Genomic DNA, 20,163 nt, shown 5'->3' with positions numbered 1-20,163 from the left:
TCACTTAAGCCTTCATCTAGTAGACTTGGCCCCAGGGAATGTCGCAAACAAATTGTGTTTACATAATGCTAATCTCAGTTACATTTTTACATTCATGTGACCATTCAACCACATAGTCACATGAAAACAAGAGGATTTAAGCACTAAATGATTAGTTACTTGAATCTGTATTACTCTGGAGAAAAAAAGCATTACAGTAGTCCCCCTAACCATGGTGGGATATGTTCCAAGACCCCCACTGGATGCCTGAAGCCTCAGGTTTGAACCCTAATCAACTTCAACTCTGCTGGAAATTTGGCAGCAGCTTCTTCATCAGCAGAAGCAGCCTCTCCAGTAACTTTTACATTTTCCAGTCCAAACTTACTCCTGAATCTGTGTAACCATCCTGACTTGCAGCGAATGGCTTGGTGTCACTTGTTTCGGGGGATCCCTTGCTGAGGCCTGTGTATAGGCTCTGTGTTTTCTAGCACAATACACTGCTGTCAATCAGAATACGTTTTCTGTTCACAACTTCCACCACAAATTTAATGCCTTTTCCACCTTAACTAAGCATTTACCACACACTGAGAACATTACTTTTGCAGTTCAACGTATAACAGCAAAACGAGCATAAATTTCTTTTTTCCTCTTCACAAGATTCATTCTTCCCATAGATCTTAGCAACCTCAGCATAAGATTTTTTTCTTATCAAGTGGAGAACTTTCATTTAAAGGAAGCACTTTATGGCTTCTCTTTGGCATATGTGAATTGTCAGCATCACTATTCTTATGCTTTTTGGCCACTATTAAGTAAAATAAGGGCTATTTTAACAAGCACTGCAATATTGTGACAGTTGATCTAATAACCAAGTCAGCTTCTCAGTGACTAACAGGTGTGGAGATGCTGGAAAAGGGATGATTCATGCCCCAGACAGGATAGTGAAGTAGCAACTATTGACACAGTACTTCTTAAGCGCCTTAAAAATGTTAATTTTATTAATTCATTTATTCTTCACAATGACCCTAAAAGGTAGGTATCATTTTACAAGTGAGGAGACTGGAGTTTATAGCATATGCCCAAGGTCTCAAGTTAAAAAAGTGGCAGAGCCAGAAGGCATGGCACATTTTCTCATCATACCAGCAGCCTCTCAAACAGGGTATAACATTTGAGGAAGACGTGGGGAAAAGCATCTCTGCAAACAACAGATAAGCCAGAAGAGAGAGAAAAAATAAGGTAAGCAATGAATTGTGGTGGGTGTGGTGGTGGGTGTGGGTATGTGTGTGCTGATACATGTGTGCAAACTCCTCTCTCCCCCTTTCTCGCTCCCTCTCTTTCTTTCCTTCTCTCACTCTCTCTCCCTCCTCTTCTTCTGTCCCCCCGCCTTTCTCTCTCTGTTGGTAGTAGAAATGTGTCCAACTTCTTAGGGAGAAAATATAGCAATGTCTATCAAAATTACAACTGCATGTATCTCGTCCAACAATAACACTACTGTGAACTTACTGTATGGGTATGCGTGCACTAATGCAAAACAGGCTCTGTATAAGTTTACTCATTACAATATTGTAAATGCAAGCAATCAGAAACAATCCAATGTCCACAACAGGTTCAGTTCATTATGATACGTCAATAAAATAGAACACAGTGGGACAATGAAAAAGACTTAGAAAGCTCTCTATATAGTGATAGGAAAGATGTCCAAAATATATAGCATAGTGAAAAAAATTAAGGTACAGAACAATGTATGCAATATGTTAGATTTGGTATGAACAAAACAGAGGAGTGAAATAAAAATCAACACCCATATTGCTTGTATGTGCATGAGGAAATTTGAAAGAGTACATAAGTAAACAAGTTACTTCATAGGAAGAAGGGTAAGTACTGAGGAACCAGGATGTTAAGGAAACAGTCCATGTTTTTATATTTGTGTTCAAATATCTATCTCTATCATCTATTCACAAACTTAATTTTAAAAATCCCTTATTAGACATTTTTGTTTTTCAAAGTCGTTCCTTAACCAAGTGGTTCTTTACCTTCCCTCTCCAAAGGGTCCACAAGCTGGCTCCTTACTCCTCCTAGTATTCCCCAGAATCTCTCATTCCATGCTCCTCATGAAGACTCCAAAACTTGTCCCTATCCTAAATACCTCCAAAGTGGCTACTTCCCTTTCTTCTCTAAAGGGTCCAGCAAGCTGGCTCCTTACTCCTCTGGAGGAGTATTCCCCGGAATCTCCCATTCCATTCTCCTCATAAAGACTCCAAAACTTGGCTCTATCCTAAATACCTCCAAACCTACTTACCAACTCTTTAGGGAAGTCACCAAAACAAGGGCCTTCCATGGAAAGCAATCCTCCCTTATGGGGGGAGAGGGTCTGACAGCTACTCTTAAGTAGTTTATTGGAGTATTTTTCTAAATACCTACATTCTTTACCTAAGAGAAAGTCCAGGTGGGATTTGCTCCACCTCATGAAGTGTTGATTGGCCCCCTCACCAGTGGGCCCCTCCTTCCACACAGGACAGCGTCATGCACACTGTGACCATCTCCTGCTCTTCATTTTGGTGGGTCCTAACTAACATGTGCCACCATCCCTCTTATCTAATGCTGAACTGAGCTACAGCTATCTCTAAATAGACCAAAGGCTCTGCCCAAATTTGGAGAAACATTGAAGAACTAGTAAAAACTGAGGACTTTCTGGCTCACACTCAAGATGAGAGGGATAAACAAACCCTGCCCAAACGGAATCTAGTTCTCATATATTTTCCTGCCTTTCTAATTAAAGCCAAATGTCTGAATATTTCCCAAATTACCTCTGATGAAATTTACTGTATTGTTTTGCCTTTCAAAAGCAGATGAACTTATATTTACATTGTTAACAAATTTATTTCCATGCATGCTAGTTTTTCCGTTTGTTTGTCATGGGGTATCATGAATATCCACCATGACCGGCCTGATGAGCTCCATTCTTTGATAGACTGACTGACACATCTGCTCCCTGGGCCATATGTGTACAAAACACTATGGGAGCCCACAACTGATCAGAATACTATCTCACACGACTTTTTGCCAATATTTTTATCCCTGTCATAGAAACATGGAAGCCAAGGGAAAGGAATCCATGATATTAGGAAATAGTTAACATTAATAGTAGAAAAAGTGAGGTCTCCAACTTCACCATATTTCAAAGAAATACTAACAATCCACACTTAGTGGTGAATTTCAAAATCCACTGTAGGTGTTGTCCCATTTGATTTCCACAATGTGAGATGGACATAATTATTTCCATTCTATAAGTCAAGAAGTGAAGATTCAGAGATGATAACCAAATTTCCCCAGATCACACAGCCGAGAAGAAACAAGCCTGTGAGGTGTGTGAATCAGGCTTATTTTCAGTGACCTCAGAGTAAATTTCTGTGATTATTAAGTTTAATAACTCTATCAGTAATGGGTATTTCCAGATGCAAATGAGTTTAAAATTTTATGAGGCTATCTAATGCCTCGAGAAAGATGTCTACAGAGGTTGGGAATTCCAGAAAATAAGAGCTAAAAAGGTTAATTTATTCTGACAGAAGGATGATTAATACAAGGTAAGATTACCTGTCTCTAATTAACCTACTCCATTATTGAGTTCTTAACAAGGATATGGATAACAGAAATGTCACTCAGAAAGAATTCAGCTGAGATAGTTTAAAGAAAGTATCACTCTGGGAATAATAATCATTATATTTGTTAGCCATTGGGAATGCTTAAAATCATCTTCATATTTAAACCAGAACCTAAAATACTTCTTTAGTCAAACCTCTGTTAAGGAGACAATGAGGCATAAGATTAATAAGTATATTTAACATCTACTAAGTTTTTTCAAATGGATTTCAAAGGTCTTAAAGGGAAGTCCGTTTATCTTATTTTTTTGCCCTCACCTGAGGATATTTTCCATTTATCTTCAGATAGAGTGGGAAGAAGGGAGAGAGAGAAACATCGATGTGAGAGAGTCACATCAATTGGCTGTTTCCTGTAGGACCCTGACCAGGGCTGGGGATGAACCGCAGCCAAAGTACTTGCCTTGGACTGGAATCGAACCCGAGACTCATTGGTCCGTGTGCCGTTGCTCCAACCGCTGAGCCAAACCAGCCAGGGCTGTTTATTTATTTTTTTACTCAATGTCAATTCTGCTTATTACATTTAGACTTTCTAATAAAAATTTAAACATTGTTACTGAACTATATTCTTGACTGAGCAATGATTGAACAATAAGCCTAACTCCTCTCCCACATTCTGATAGCCATCTTATACCTGCCATATTCCAACAGGAAGTCAGTAAAACAACTAGCATATTATTCATTAAAAGTACTTCTAATGACCTTGGAAAACCAATGCTGCTTTAAATGTCCCTAAATTAAAATCTTAGACACTGAAAAGATCTGTTTTGCTATATTCTGTGGGTAAGTTTGTGTGTTTTTTTTTTCTTTTCATTGTAGACTACAGTATCAAATAAGAATGAAGGATATTGCCCTGGCTGGTTTGGCTCAGCAGTTGGAGCATCAGTCTGTGGACCAGAGAGTCCTGGGTTGGGTTCCGGCTAGGGGCACATACCAAAAAAAAAAAAAAAATGAAGGATATTATTTACTTTAGTTTTAAGCTATAGTAATAGAATGTCGAAAGGGATTTTTCCTGCTGTCTTGGAATTGGCTATTCTGACAAAAAAAAAAAAAATGATGACAGCTCTGGCCAGTTTGGCTCAGTGGTTAGAGTGTCGGGTCTGGAGAGACCCAGGTTCGGTTCCCGCTAGGGGCACGTACCTTGGTTGCAATTTGTCCCCGGCTCTGGTTGGGTCATGTGGGTGGCAACCACTTGATGTGTCCCTTTCACGTCGATGTTTCTCTCTCTCTCTCTCCCTTTCACTCTATCTGAACAAAATATCGAAAAATGTCCTTGGGTGAGGATTAAAAAAAAAAAATGACAAAAAAAGGCATAAGAACTCCATGCTTTTGAAGACCCTGCCAATCATTTAGGTCAAGAGCCTTCCTGAGGACTTATTGAGAGGCAGGAGAACCATTTCTGCTACTTCCAACCAACATCTCAGCCCTTGGGGGTGGGGGGGCAGGAAAATATTTCCTCTCAACCCACTGGCTGCCAAGTGAAGGCAGAGTTTCAGTGGAACGCAAAATGTGAGGGCTGGCAAAGAGAAACGTTCACAGCCTGCTACCTGGCGAATACCTGCAGAGGCAGGGACCCTGAGACCAATGCAAAGCTTGCCTTCAAAGTACAGTGAGCCCTGCGAGGGAGTCAGGGGGAGAACTTGACTTGTGTCCCTTGAAATTTGGGAGCCTATCTAAACACCAAGAAGTGTACCTGTTTCTTTTCTGCAGATTTTGAAGGAGAACTTGCTGGCTGAGCAATGAAAGTGGAACAAAAAGAGACAAATTTAAGAAGGAGGTGAAGGAAACCTCTAGCCCATTCCAGGTTTCCTAACCTACCAGAGGGTACAGAGGACGACTTCCACACTTGACTGATCTGAAGGAATACAGAGAAGGGAGGAGAAGGCCCTGGGGTACTTGACAGCTGCTTCTTGAGGGGTTTGGGATGTAGACCAAAGGCAGACTTAAGGAAGACATGGGCGTCTGTAGTGATGTGGTGGGCTAAAGTAAAGCTAAACATCCCTAAAAATTTCAGAAAGTTATGAGAAGACCACCACATACTCAGTGACCCCCAGAGCAGCAACAGAATCATGTGCAGTCCTGTGGGGAGGGTACTTCCTCACTCCCAATAAGCAAGCCCTGCCATCTCTCCTATTTCTCGTCCTCAACAAAGGACTTAGATGCTAAATAGAGGGAATTGAGAAGATTATGTTTGAATCATATTTCAGATTGGATTTTTACACTGGAGTGAAATTAGTTTTGTTTTGCTTTGTTTGTTGTTGTTGTTGTTGTTTTTAATAAATGAAAGTGATGAGAAAGTTGTGGAATGTGCCCAAGAAATTATCCTGGGATATTCTATAAAGCACTACTGGGAACTGTAATTGGGGGGAAAAAATAAAAACATTATTGTGTTAATATCCACCTAGTAGAATCTACTCAATAAAACTGTTTACAATAAAATGTTGACTTTCTAAAGCAGACTAGGAGAGTGATTTTTTCAGGAGAAAGGGAGTTATACACTATCTCAAAAATAGTGGACAAAAAAGTGAAGAAATAAGGGGAAAGAAAACTCCTAAACATAGACAACAGTATGGTGATTACCAGAGAGAAAGAGGGGTGGGAGAGGTAGGAGAGGATAAAGGGAGGATGTGGAGTGATAAATGGTGACAGAAGTAGACTTGACTTTGGGTGGTGAACACACAATACAATATACCGATGATATGCTGTAAAATTGTACACTTGAAACCTATATAATTTTATTAACTAATATCACCCCAATAAATTCAATAATTTTTTTAAATAGTGGACAATGAAAAAAACAATAACCCAAAAAAATCATTTCTTAAATGTAAGGATTATGAAAGATATTTTAAAAGAAAAAATTATCCCAATTTGATTTTATTATATAAGTTGAAAAGATGTACTCACCTATGTCTTTTTCAAAATGACACATTTTTAGTAAAACCAACCTTGAATTTGTATAAGACCTTAGAGTTTTCAATGGACCATTCTATACTTTAACTTATGAGCAAGAAACCAAACTCTTGTTATTCACTTTCATATCCACAGTGTACATGACAGATCTGAACCACAGAAAATGTTCAAACCATGAACTTCAAATCAATCTATCACTGTCTACGCACTTCTCCCCTATGCTGCCATATCTTGGTCATTGCTCCATATTCATAGAAGATTGGGGGAGGCAAATAGTTTTAATTATTTTGCAATGCTCATGGATACTATTTTTGTAACTAAGAAAAATAAAAGTAAAAAAGGATTGTCATTTTATTCATCTTCCTCACCATGTCAAATCATGCTCTATCCTGCACAAATTCATTACGCACACATGCTGAATATCTCATTTTTGTCAATATTGCACCCATTCTCCTTCTCTGAACAACATCTTTGTTCTCCTTTGAGGTACTACCCTACCCTATTTTATGCAGTCTTGGTAGAACCCTCAATCTCTTGGTCAAGGAAGTGGGCACAAGACCTAAGCAGGTCCATTTATACTTTAACCATTCTTCTTGGTATTAGAATCCTGAGCAGCAACCCAAGAATAGATGACAGTAGAGCTGATTTGTCGCAATCGTGGTCATCTGATAAGGCTTCCTAATACCTACACCACCAACGTTGCATGTTTCCTGTATTTCTGAGGCATGAGTATTCAGCCTGACTTAATTATGTGAGCAACTCAATATTCTTATAATCCTTCCCTTCCTGCCCCTACACACATACCATTAAGTTAGAGTTGTTCTCTGATTTTTGGGACCAGACCACACAAGGACCTTGGGATAGGCCATCACCCATCAACAGTCCCTCTTCCAGACTACTCCTTCTCTTACTTACTTTCCTACTTGTTTAAAGAACTATTCACTTCCAGAAGTGTGTTCATATCATTCTGCACATACTCCAGTGTGAAACATTTAGGTAATGCAGTCTGGTTCTTTGCAGCAAAGCATGTGCATTTGTTCTTGGCCAGCCGTAGCCTTGTGGGCCTTGTGGGGGCCACAAATTTGGTCTTTTTCCATTGGTACAGGGCTCAAGGTGGCTGCACAGCACCCTGACCCTGCCTCACCATGTTGGTACTGTTTGAAATGTCCACCCACTACACCATCTTTAAGGTTTTGAATAAGAAGAAGTATCAAGAGGTTGATGGTTTATGGAAAGAATTTGAAACCCCTCATCCTGGCCGGTTTGACTCAGCGATTAGAACGTCGGCCAGCAGTCCAGAGAGACCCGGGTTGGGTTCCCGCTAAGGGCGCATACCTCTGTTGCAGTTTGGCCCCAGCCCTCGTTGGTCATGCGGGTGACAGCCACTCGGTGTGTCCCTTTCACGTCAATGTTGCGCTCGCTCGCTCGCTCTCTCTCTCTCTCTCTCTCTCTCTCTCTCTCTTCCTCTCTCTCCCTCCCACTCTATCTAAACCAAAAATGGAAAAATGTCCTCAGGTGAGGATATAAAAAAAAAAATTTGAAACCCCAGAGATAGCAAATAATATAGTTAAGCCAAAACATTTTGAGAAATTTCAGGATACAGAAATATTAGCAGCATTTACAGCCCTGGTGGAGGGCAAAACAAGCAACTGAAGGAATGGAACCTCTGGCTGTAGCTGATGCTAAACTAGAAGAGGTCATAAAGGAAAAGCTGAATCTCAGTTGCATCCATAGTCCTATTGTTAATGAACTTATGGGAGGAATTTGTTCACAAATAGACAGATTAATCCCTGGGGTAGAACCACGAAAAATAGTGGCTACGTGTCTTGGACTGGCCCATAGCCTATCCCACTATAGATTGGAATTTAGTGCTGATAACGTGGACACAGTGATTGTCCAGGTAATTTGCGATAGGAAGAATCATGCCTCAGCCCAACTTCCTGAATTACTGCCAGAGGAAGTTAAAGCAAAAGTGAAAGAAGAGATAGCTATGGGAACAGAGGTTTCAGAAGATATTTGTAACAATTTGCATATCTACAGTCAGGTGATTGAAAGCTCAGAATCTAGAACCCAGCTCTATAAATACCTACAAAATCGAATCATGGCCAATGTACCCCATGTTACAGTCATGGTTGGAGAATTAGTTGGAGCACGGCTTACTGGTCATGCAGGTTCTTTTGAATTTGGCCAGACATTCAGCTTCTACAGTTCAGATTCTTAGAGTAGAAAAGGCACTCTTTGGAGCTCTAAAGTCTAGATGAGATACCCCTAAGTATGGTCTCATATATCATGCTTCACTTGTAGGCCAGACAAGTCCTAAACACAAAGGAAAATTTCTCAAATGTTGGTTCCAAAACTGTTTTGGCTATCTGGTATGATGTTTTTGGTGAAGACTCCAGTTCTGCGATGGGAGTTGAGGCCAGACCCAAATTAAAGGCCAGGTTGAGGACTTCGGAAGATAGAGGGATAAGGAAAATAACTGGGTCACAAAAGATACTAGCCAAAGCAAGAAAACTATGAACATAAAAGTGAAGTAGAAATTAATTATCCTACTGGTAACCCCACACGGCCAACCTGTTCTAAAAGATACAAGACAGAACAGGTAGATCAAGAGGATGAAATAAATGAAAATAAGAGGAGAAAATAAGCTAAGATTTAAAAAGAAGAAGAAGAAAGGAAAATAGAAGGAAGAAAGAAGAAGGAGTACTAGTAATGGAAGAACAGGAGACATCTGTGAAGAAAAAGAAAAAGGACAAGAAGAAACACATTAAGAACCTCTTTCTGAGGATTTCTGAGGAAGAATCATGCACCAGCACAGTAATTTCCAGTCCAGAAGAAAAAGAGCCTGGCTGGTTTGGTTTAGAAATTAGAGCATCAGCCTGCAGACACAAGGGTTGCGGGTTCAATTCCTATCTAAAACACATATCTGTGTTGCAGGTTCGATCCCTGGCACCAGTCAGGGTCATAATGGCGGCAACCAATCAATGTGTCTCTTTTACATCAATGTTTCTCTCTCCCTCCCTCCCTCCCTTTCACTCTTTCTAAAGATAATGAGGATTAATGGAAAGGAATCATAAAATCACTTGGACAGATGTGCTTAAGATCAGTCAGGAGTATACCAGAGATGCCCCCTAAAATAATTGAGGATGAACAAAGGATAGATGAAATAAAGCGATTATTCATCTATAGCTTTTCAAAACTATTTGTGTCTTGACATTAACTCTGTTAACTTTAATATGACATTATTTCTTAGTCTTTATTATACAAATAAAAATATTTTCTTTGTATTAAAAATAAGAACTGTTCATTTTAACATTTCAACATTCATTCACTCATTTTTTTTTAATGTTCAATGATATCTAAACTTTTATCCCTCCAATTTTTATTAATTTATTTTTGTTACAGATGTTTACCCTTCTCCCCCGAGACCCCCTTCTCCCCACCCTGTCCCCCTCCCTACACCCCTAACATTGTTGTCTATGTCCATTCGTTATGCTTATATGCATATAAGTTCTTTGGTTCATCTCATCCATTCTCCTGCCCCCTACTCTGAGGTTTATCAGTCTGAACCATACTCCTTTCTATGTCTCTGGGTCTATTTCATGAATCAGCCCACCTTGTTAATTACATTCCACAAATAAGCGAGATCATGTAGTATTTGTCTTTCTCTGATTGGCTTATTCCACTTAGCATAATACTCTCCAGGTCCCTCTATGTCGTCTCAAAGGATAAGAGAGCTTTCTTTCTTATAGCTGCATAGTATTCCATTGTATATATGTACCACTGCTTTTTCATCCATTCATCTATTGATGGACACTTGGGCTGTTTCCAGATCTTAGCAATTGTGAATAGTGCTGCTATGAACATAGGGGTATATAAATTCTTTCTGTTTGGTGTTTCAGGCTTCTTAGGATATATTCCTAGAAGTGGGATCATTGGGTCAAATGGAAGTTCAATTTTTAATTTTTTGAGAAAACACCACAGTGTTTTCCACAGTGGCTGCTCCAGTCTGCATTCCCACCAGCAGTGTATGAGAGTCCCCTTTTCTCCACACCCTCGCCAGCACTAGTTGTTTGATGATTTGTTGATGGCGGCCATTCTGACAGGTGTGAGGTGAAACCTCACTGTTATTTTAATTTGCATCTCTCTGGTAATTAGTGACATTGAGCATTTCTTCATATGTCTCTTAGCCATTTGTATGTCCTGTTTGGAGAGGTGTCTATTTAGGTCCTCTGCCCATTTTTTAATTGGGTTTTTTGTCTTCCTTTTATTGAGTTGTATGAGCACTCTATATATTTTGGAAATTAACCCCCATCTGATATATCATTGGCAATTATGCTCTCCCACAAAGTGGGTTGTCTTTTCATTTTGATGGTTGTTTCTTTTGCTGTGCAGAAGCTTTTGAGTTTGATGTAGTCCCATGTGTTCATTTTTTCTTTTATTTCTGTTGCCTTAGGTGATGTATCAATGAAAATTCTGCTGCGTGTGATGTCTGAAATTTTGTTGCCTACATTTTCTTCTAGGATTTTTATGGATTCATGAGTCATATTTAAGTCTCTTATCCATTTTGAGTTTATTCTTATGTATGGTGTAATGATGTTTCATTTTTTTGCATGTAGTTGTCCAATTTCCCCAACACCATTTATTAAAGAGGTTGTCTTTACTCCATTGTATGCTCTTGCCTCCTCTGTCAAATATTAATTGAGCATAATGTTTTGGGTCCATTTCTGGGTTCTCTGTTCTATTCCATTGATCTATATGCCTGTCCTTGTGCCAGTACCAGGCTGTTTTGATTACAGTAGCTTTGTAGTATAACCTGATATCCGGTATTGTGATCCCACCTACTTTGTCCTTCTTTTTCAGGATTGCTGTGGCTATTCGGGGTCTTTTTTGGTTCCATTGTGAACTTTTGAAGTATTTGTTCTAGTTGTGTGAAATATGTTGTTGATATTTTGATGGGGATTGCACTGAATCTATAGATTGCTTGGGGTAGTATGGACATTTTAATTATGTTAATTCTCCAATCCATGAACAAGGTATGTGCTTCCACATATTTATATCTTCCTCTATTTCTTTTTTCAATGTCCTGTAGTTTTCTGCAAATAGGTCCTTTACTTCTTTGGTTAAGTTTCTTTCAAGGTGTCTTAATTTTTTTTTGCTGCAATGGTAAATAGGATTGCTTTTTCAGTTTCTCTTTCTGTGAGTTCATTATTGGTATATAAGAATGCCGTCGATTTCTTAACGTTAATTTTGTATCCTGCTACCTTGTCAAATTCGTTTATTAAATCTAGCATATTTTTTATGAAGTCTTTAGGGTTTTCTATGTATATCATGTCATCTGCAAAAAATGAGTTTCACCTCCTCCATTACAATTTAGATCCCCTTTATTTTTTCTTCATGTCTAATTGCTGTGGCTAAGACTTCCAGTACTATGTTAAATAAGAGTGGCAAAAGTGGGCATCCCTGTCTTGTTCCTGTTCTTAAGGGGAATGCTTTTAGTTTTTGCCCATTGAGTAAGATGCTGTATATAGATCTTTCATATATGGCCTTTATTATGTCGAGATGTGATCCCTCTGTTCACACATTGCTGAGCGTTTTTATCAGAAATGGGTGCTGGATTTTGTTGAATGCTTTTCCAGCATCTATTGATATGATCATATGATTTTTATCTTTCATTTTGTTTATGTAGTGTATCACCTTTATTGATTTGTGAATATTGTACGAGCCTTGCATCCCTGGGATGAATCCCACTTGGTCATGGTGAATAATTTTTTAACATATTGCTGGATCCTATTTGCTAGTATTTTGTTCAGGATTTTGGCATCTATGTTGATCAAGGATATTAGCCTGTAGTTTTCTCTTTTTTTGTAGTGTCTTTATCTGGTTTTGGAATTAGAATTATGCTGGCCTCATAAAACAAGTTTAGGAGTCTCCCTTCTTCTTAAATTTTTTGGAATAGTTTGAGGAGAATGGGTGTTCTTATTGAATGTTCAGTAAAACTCCCCCGTGAAGCCATCCAGGCCAGGGCTTTTGTTTTTTGCTGGGAGAGTCTTGATTACATCTTCAATTTCCTTAGTTGTTATGATCTCTAAACTTTTTTTTTTTACATGTTCCTTATTTATTTATAACTATTACCCTCAGAAATGATATCAAAAGTGATTACTGGTTTGTCTTAAGTGTGAGACATTGGTATGTTACCTAGATAACTGAAGTGAAAATAGAGATACAACATTTTACATCTGAAGCAATAATGACTTCTAAACATTTAATTGACCCTATCCTTACTAAGTTTTACTCTATGTCCCTTAGAGCCAGATACAAAGATAAGTCTGATTCAGGCCATAATTTCAAAAGATTGATAGTCTAACAGAAGGTAAATAAACACTAAAATATAGGTAGTGGGGGCCTTAGAAGGTCCCACTGAATACTGTGGGAGCTCAAAGAAGGGAAAGGACATATCCGGACAGGACACCAAGGAAGTTCCCTGAGGTACAGAGTTTCTGAGGAGCATTGAAGATAGGAAGGTTGTTAACAAGTAGAGACAGGAAACATTTCAGGTGGAAGACACAAGGGGATGTTCAGGAAAATGTGCTCCACCAGAGTGTAACTGAATGTGAAAACAGAACATTCAGAGAGGGCCATGCGTTGAGGGTGTCGCATGTCAAGTGGGAGTTTGTGGTTGATTCAGAAGGCAACAGGGAGTCATGGAAGATTTTTTTTTTAATCAATTTATTTATTTTTGTTACAGATGTTTCTCCTTTTCCCCCCACTGATTCTCCCCTGCCCCTCCCTCCCCTCCCTGTCCCCAGCTTTGTTGTCCGTGTCCATTGTTCATGCATATAAGTTCTGTGGTTTATCTCTCCCCCACCACTCCCTCTCCTGAGGATTGTTAGTCTGTACCCTACTTCCACACCTCTGGGACTACCCCATTCCTCAGACTGTTATTTTATTCCATAAATAAGTGAGATCATATGACACTTGTCTTTCTCTGTTTGGCTTGTTTCACTTAGGATAATACCACCCAGGTACCTCCATGTCATCTCAAAGGATAAGAGATCTTTCTTTCTTATAGATGCATAGTATTCCATTGTATATACATACCACAGCTTTTTCATCCACTCATCTATTGATGGACACTTGGACTGTTTCCAGATCTTAGCTATTGTAAATAGTGCTGCTACGAACATGGGAGTACATATATTCTTTCTGAATGGTGTTTCAGGCTTCTTAGGGTATATTCCTAGAAGTGGGATTACTGGGTCAAATGGCAGTTCAATTTAATTTTTTGAGGTAACATCATAGTGTTCTCCATAGTGGCTGCACCAATCTGCATTCCCACTAGCAGTGTACTAGAGTCCCCTTTTTTCCTCACCTTTGCCAACACTTGTTGTTTGATGATTTGTTGATGGTGGCCATTCTGACAGGTGTGAGGTGATACCTCATTGTTGTTTTAATTTGCATCTCTCTGATGATTAGTGATGTTGAGCATTTTATCGGCCTCCTGTCCCCCCAACAGGTAGCCTACTTCTGCTGCCTCTAATGCCTGAGAACCCTGTTGCCATTGACCTCAGACACCACTTTGCCATCCACAATCCTGTGGGTGGTGGTCTTTTGGATGGACTGTATAGAGTGGCTGTTGTCCAGGGCATAACCAAGTTTAAAGTCCTCCACTTCTTCCAGCAGGTGGCTGTAGGTGGCAATCTCAGTCTCTAGCTTGACCTTTATGTTCAGCAGAGCCTCATATTCCTGGGCCATTCCTTCATTTCAATCTCCCTCTAGCCAATATTATCAACTTACTTTGCCATGTCTTTCTTTTTAACTGCCTGATAAAAACTACCTTCTCCACTCCCAGCACTGGGGGCTTCTAGAGAAAACACTGTAACTGTTCAGGTTGGTGTCTCAACTGATTTTCAGTTTCTGTTCTCAGATCTTCCATATCACTCAGAAATATTTGGTTTTTTGCTCATTTCACTTTCTCATTCTCTACAGTGATTTCAGAACTCTCCACTTTCCTCAAATCTACAGCTAAATCACTCCTTCTCCACAATGTCTGCACAGAGAAAGTAAAAGCCTTAGGATGAAAATTTATTCCTCTTCCTGCCAAGAAAGTTTCAAACCAACCTGTACTGAACGCATTCTTCCCTCCCACTCTCTATTAAAGTGGAATGTGGTCTTCTTCACACTTAAAACTAATCCTCAGGATTGCACTCTAAAGCCCATCCCTTTCTACCTTCTGAGAGAAGTGGCTTTATCAAGTACCTCTGTCTCTTTCATATCTTTAACCTCACCCTCTAGAGGGGGTACCTTATCAAAAACAATTCTCTCTTTAGTTTCTGTCCTTTCTTTTCTCATTCACAATTAAACTGAAATAGCTGTGTGCCTACTCTGCTTGTGGAAGAAGGGGGTGGAGCATGTGAGTAGAAGCAGTGTGAGAGTCAGAGTCTACCTGATACAGGGTGAAGATGGCATCTCACAAAGCTCAGTCCAGCATGGAGAGGCCAAGCCTGAGTACGGTGAGAGCACGTCCATGCACAGGGAAGTATGACATGGGTAGCCGAGCCTGCTCAGGAGAAGAGTACATCTACATGAAAGATGACAGTGGAAAAGAGAGATTGATTACACACCGGGGATTGATTAAATAAATAAATATAATAAGGCCAATGGGATCCAGGTTTCTCAGTGTCAAAGAAAAGGCTTACATATTTGGAAAAGGAGATAATCAGAACAAACTCTGAGGTGCTGCACTAGAACTGATGGGATCAGTATACACTCATGATTAGATAGGTAGGTGGTAGGTAGGTAGGTAGATAGACAAACAGATAGATAAATAGATATAGACAGATAAAATGCAAATGAATGCATACATTATCCTACCTCTCTCCACTGAGAAATCCCTGAAGCACTAAACTCCAAAAGCAAAGAGCACATCTAATGCCCAGATCTTGTATTCTAAATGTCATTCTCCACTAAAACATCTCAGGGCTGAAATGGTTGATTTCAGGGCTAAGGCAAAGAATGAGATGAACTTGTTAATATCTTGTACCAGAAATAAAGTCAAAAAGTGATGAAGACATGTTAAGAAAACACATAAGTGACATGGAAGGGGTTTTCAGCAGCTAAACTGCAAACAATTTGAACATCAAGATAAATTATAGTAATGAATTAAGGCCCATAATAATCAATAGTAAAATACAATAAATTGAAAGTTTGATGAGGAATGAGATACTTGCAAAGTCTCAAAGAACTTTCCCACAAAATATTTACTAATTACCAAGGGGAGGGGACTAATTTAATATCTGAGAATCCTGACAGACGTATCTTTAATCAAGTGACCATCAATAACAGGACAAATCAAACTTGTGTGTCACCCTGGCCGGTGTGGCTTGGTTGGTTGGAACATCGTCCCATATACAGTTGTGGGTTCGATCCCCAGTCAGAACAAATGCAGAGGGCAGCTGGTCGATGCTCTCTCTTGCATTGCATCTCTCTGTCTCCCCTCACCCCCGCTCTGCTCCTTCTCCTCTCTCTAAAACTAATGAACATACCCTCAGGTGAGGATTTTCTTTTTTTTTTTTTATCCTCACCCGAGGACATTTTTCCCTTTTTTGTTCAGATAGAGTGGGAGGGAGAGAGAGGAAGAGAGAGAGAGAGAGAGAGAGAGAAGCATCAATGCGAAAGGGACACATCGAGTGGCTGCCTCCCACACGACCCCAACCAGGGCCAGGGACAAACTGCAACTGAGGTATGTGCCCTTAGTGAGAACCGAACCCGGGTTTCTCTGGACCGCAGGCTGACGCTCTAACAGCTGAGCCAAACCAGCCAGGGCTCAGGTGAGGATTTTCAAAAAAATAGTGTGTGTCATCTGATATGATTCTGTGAGAATAAAACAGCACCATTATTTTTTTTTTAATCTTGGTAATTTTTTTTATTGTATTTTTGTTACAGATGTTTCTCCTTTTTTACCCCATTGACACCCTCTTCCCCTTCCTCCCCTCCCTGTCCCCGGCTTTGTTGTCCATGTCCATTGGTTATGCGTACATACATATAAGTTCTGTGGTTTATCTCTTCCCTCCCCCCACCACCTCTTCTTCTGAGGGTTGTCAGTCTGTACCCTACTTCCACGTCTCTGGGTCTACCCTATTCCTCAGACTTTTATGTTTATCATAGTCCACAAATAAGTGAGATCATGTGGTATTGGTCTTTTTCTGCTTGGCTTGTTTTACTTAGGATAATACTTTCCAGGTCCCTCCATGTCATCTCAAAGGATAAGAGATCTTTCTTTCTTACAGCTACGTAGTACTCCACTGTGTATATGTATCACAGCTTTTTTATCCATTCGTCTACTGGTGGACACTTGGGCTATTTCCAGATCTTAACTATTGTAAATAGAAAACAGCACCACTCTTCAAGGTGTTCCTGTCAAAAGCTAATGATTCAGTCTTTTTCAACTGAACCACAGAACACAGTGACTATTTTCTCAACTTTCTCGAGAATGTTACATAATTAATACCATTGTAGGTATTGGAAAAAGTTAATTTTTTCATACAATACATGCCAAAGGATGTTAGGGCTTAATTATTTTCCAGAATCCTGGTTAGAAAAGGCCCAGAGGTACATTCCATAAAACAACTGTCTGTGATCTTCAAAATGTCAAACTCATTAAAGACCAGGAAAGATTGCATTGCTGCTCCCAACTGAAGGAGGCTAAAGATGGATGGTAATCTATACAACAGATGATTCTGAACTGTATTCATTTGCTCTAAAGGACAGTATTGAAACAGCTGGGGAAACCCAACTGGAATTTAAGGATTAGATGATAGTATGTAATGTCAATGGCTTGATTTTCATGGTTGTCCTATAGTTATGTAGGTAACTGTCCTTATTTGTAGGAAATATACAGTAAAGTATTTGGCATGGTGGAACATTATGATGACAAATTACTTTCAAATAGGTCAGGAAAAAGACGGTGTGTAAACTGTGCCTATAGACTTTCAGTAAATTTCTTATTGTTTCAAATATTTACAAATGAATAAATAAAAAACTGAACAAATATAAATCCATCACTATCCTCACTCCTTCCCTATGTTCCTCATCTCAGTAAGCAGTTCCACCATTTACTCATCAAGTTGCCTAAGTCAGAAATCTAATGTCATCCTTGACTGCCTCTCTCTCCACTACAATCTACATCCAATTAACGTCTCCTTCTGCACCCACATGTTATTGCAGAAAGTTATCTTCTGGGAAACTATTAGCACTACTCAGGCAAGGAATATTTCTTTCCTCCCTGTCCTTGTGAGTAAACACATGTAAGTCCTAATAAAAAAATGTACATATACACTGTATATGCAAACAGAGTATAAGAAAATATACTTAAACATATTATAAAACAATGATGACCAAATGTATAAATTTTTGAAAAACAATGTTTTCTATCACTTAAATAGCTGTTTATTAATAACTAAACATTATTTTGGAGAAGAAAGCCCTATTGTAAAATAAATAAATAAATAAATAAATAAATAAATAAATAACAATTCAACTAATTAATGGGCCTTACATTGACAGACTGGACATTGTATATAATACATTTAATGCTCTTTTTTTTTTTTTTTTTATCCTCACCTGAGGACATTTTCCATTTTATGTTCAGGTAAAGTGGGAGGGAGAGAGAGGAATAGAGAGAAAAAGAGAAACATCCACGTGAAAGAGACACATCGAGTGGCTGCCACCCGCACAGGGCCGGGGACAAACTGCAACAGAGGTATGTGCCCTTAGCGGGAACCGAACCCGGGTCTCTCTGGACTGCAGGCCAATACTCTAACCGCTGAGCCAAACCAGCCAGGGCCATTTAAAGCTCTTTTAAGTCTCGTAGTTGTGAAGAAAATTGTGTGGGTATTTTCTACCTCTCTACCTTATAGTGAGTTTCTTTTATAAATTATAAGCTAAAAATTCCAGCTTCAAAGTAAAAATTTTTAATTACATGACTGTACATTTCTACTTACTGACCACACTCTTACTCTAAATTTAACTATCCTGTTTTACCATTGCTACTTTTCAGTTTCATCATAGGTCTCCTTTGTTTAGTAAAGTACATAAGATAATACACTAAACAAATGCCTAGAGTTTTTCTTTTAATTATTAAGGGAAAATTAATTCATTTTTTCAAGACTTAAATTTATGCAAGAACTTAGTCCACAGCACTCACCATTGTCCCTGCTTTCTGATACCTTGCAAGTACCCAGAAATAAACTTTTCTGTTATCTACTTGCAAAGTTGTTCAAAATGTTTATTAAATGTAAACTATGAAACTATATTAAAAATACAGATAAACAATATTTCAAGTTTCATTTAACTTCCCCAAATTCTTACAGCCAAGTACTCTGCTCTCTGCTATGGCACCAATTGCATTTTTCCTAAGCAATGAAAAGCAGGCTAGGAGATTCTGTGTGCATCAGTTGTAAATAATGCACCAAATGGAATATAAGTATAAAAATGCTGGAAAGAGATAGATGTGTTTTTAATACAATTAGTACTTTCTAACCACAAAACTTTATTTTAGCACAGGCCAGTAATTCTTACTTACTTTTACTGGGACTGGACAATAATACATCAAGATGGTAACCTTTTGGCCACCAGTGCACATTTACAAAATTATGGTCTGAACTTAAATCTTATGTTTAATTCATCAGTCTCATGTGGTTTCATGTGATTATCTGGAAAAACTTAACATAAGATTCTACAACCTTACAATAAAAAAAAATGCTTAAAAATAACATTCCATTATCAATTTATCACATATCAATAAACAGTCACTGAGTATTTATTATATGTTGAGCACTATGCTAAGTGCTGGAGGTACAAAAACAATTAACACTTGAGCACTAGATAAGACATGAAGAGTATCCCTGAGAGGCTTGGAGTATCATGAAAGAGACAATCCATGTAAAAACTACATAAAAGATTGTTAAGGAATAGGGTTTTTAAAAGGTTCTGTGGCCCTGGCTGGTATGGCTCAGCGGTAAGTCGCCTATGGACCAAAGAATCACAGGCTCGATTCCGGCCAAGGGCACATACCTCAATTGTGGTTCGTCCCTGGCCCCAGTTGGGGTTGTGCACGTGGCAACCAATCGATGTGTCTCTCTCTTGTTGATGTTTCTATCTCTCTCTCTCTTTCTCCTCTCTCCCTCCAGCTCTATCTGAAGATTAATGTAAAAGTATCCTCAGGTGAGGGTTAAAAAAAATAAAATAAAAATAAAAGGCTCTGTGGCCAAAGCCAGTTTCACTCAGAAAATATCACTGGGTAAGGATTAATAAATAAATAAAATCAAAGGTTCGGTGAACATAGAAGAGAAACACATAATCCAAACTAGGAGAGTAGATGGTTACAGAAGCCTTCTTGTTGGTGATATCAATAAATAAGCCTAGTGACTTGCTTGCAATATGGCCTAGTGATTAAGAGCACAGGTTCAAAAATAAGCTGATGAACAAAACAGACACAGAGACATAGAAGTGGGGTTCAGACTGACAAACCTCAGAGGAGGGGAGGAGGGAAGAGATAAACCAAAGAACTTACGCATATAAGCATAACCAATAGACATAGACAACAATGCTGGGGTTG

General features: G+C 38.9%; 1 pseudogene; it reads left to right on the top strand.

The window, feature by feature from the left end:
• The first annotated feature begins 7,690 nt into the window (after positions 1-7,690).
• Positions 7,691-9,513, top strand: LOC118642030 (annotated as a pseudogene).
• Positions 9,514-20,163: the final 10,650 nt, after the last annotated feature.

The sequence above is a fragment of the Molossus molossus genome, unplaced genomic scaffold (genome assembly GCF_014108415.1).
Source record: "Molossus molossus isolate mMolMol1 unplaced genomic scaffold, mMolMol1.p scaffold_m16_p_3, whole genome shotgun sequence".
Taxonomy (NCBI): domain Eukaryota; kingdom Metazoa; phylum Chordata; class Mammalia; order Chiroptera; family Molossidae; genus Molossus; species Molossus molossus.
The sequence above is the reverse complement of the archived record's forward strand: the minus strand, read 5'-3'. Positions and strand labels throughout refer to the sequence as shown.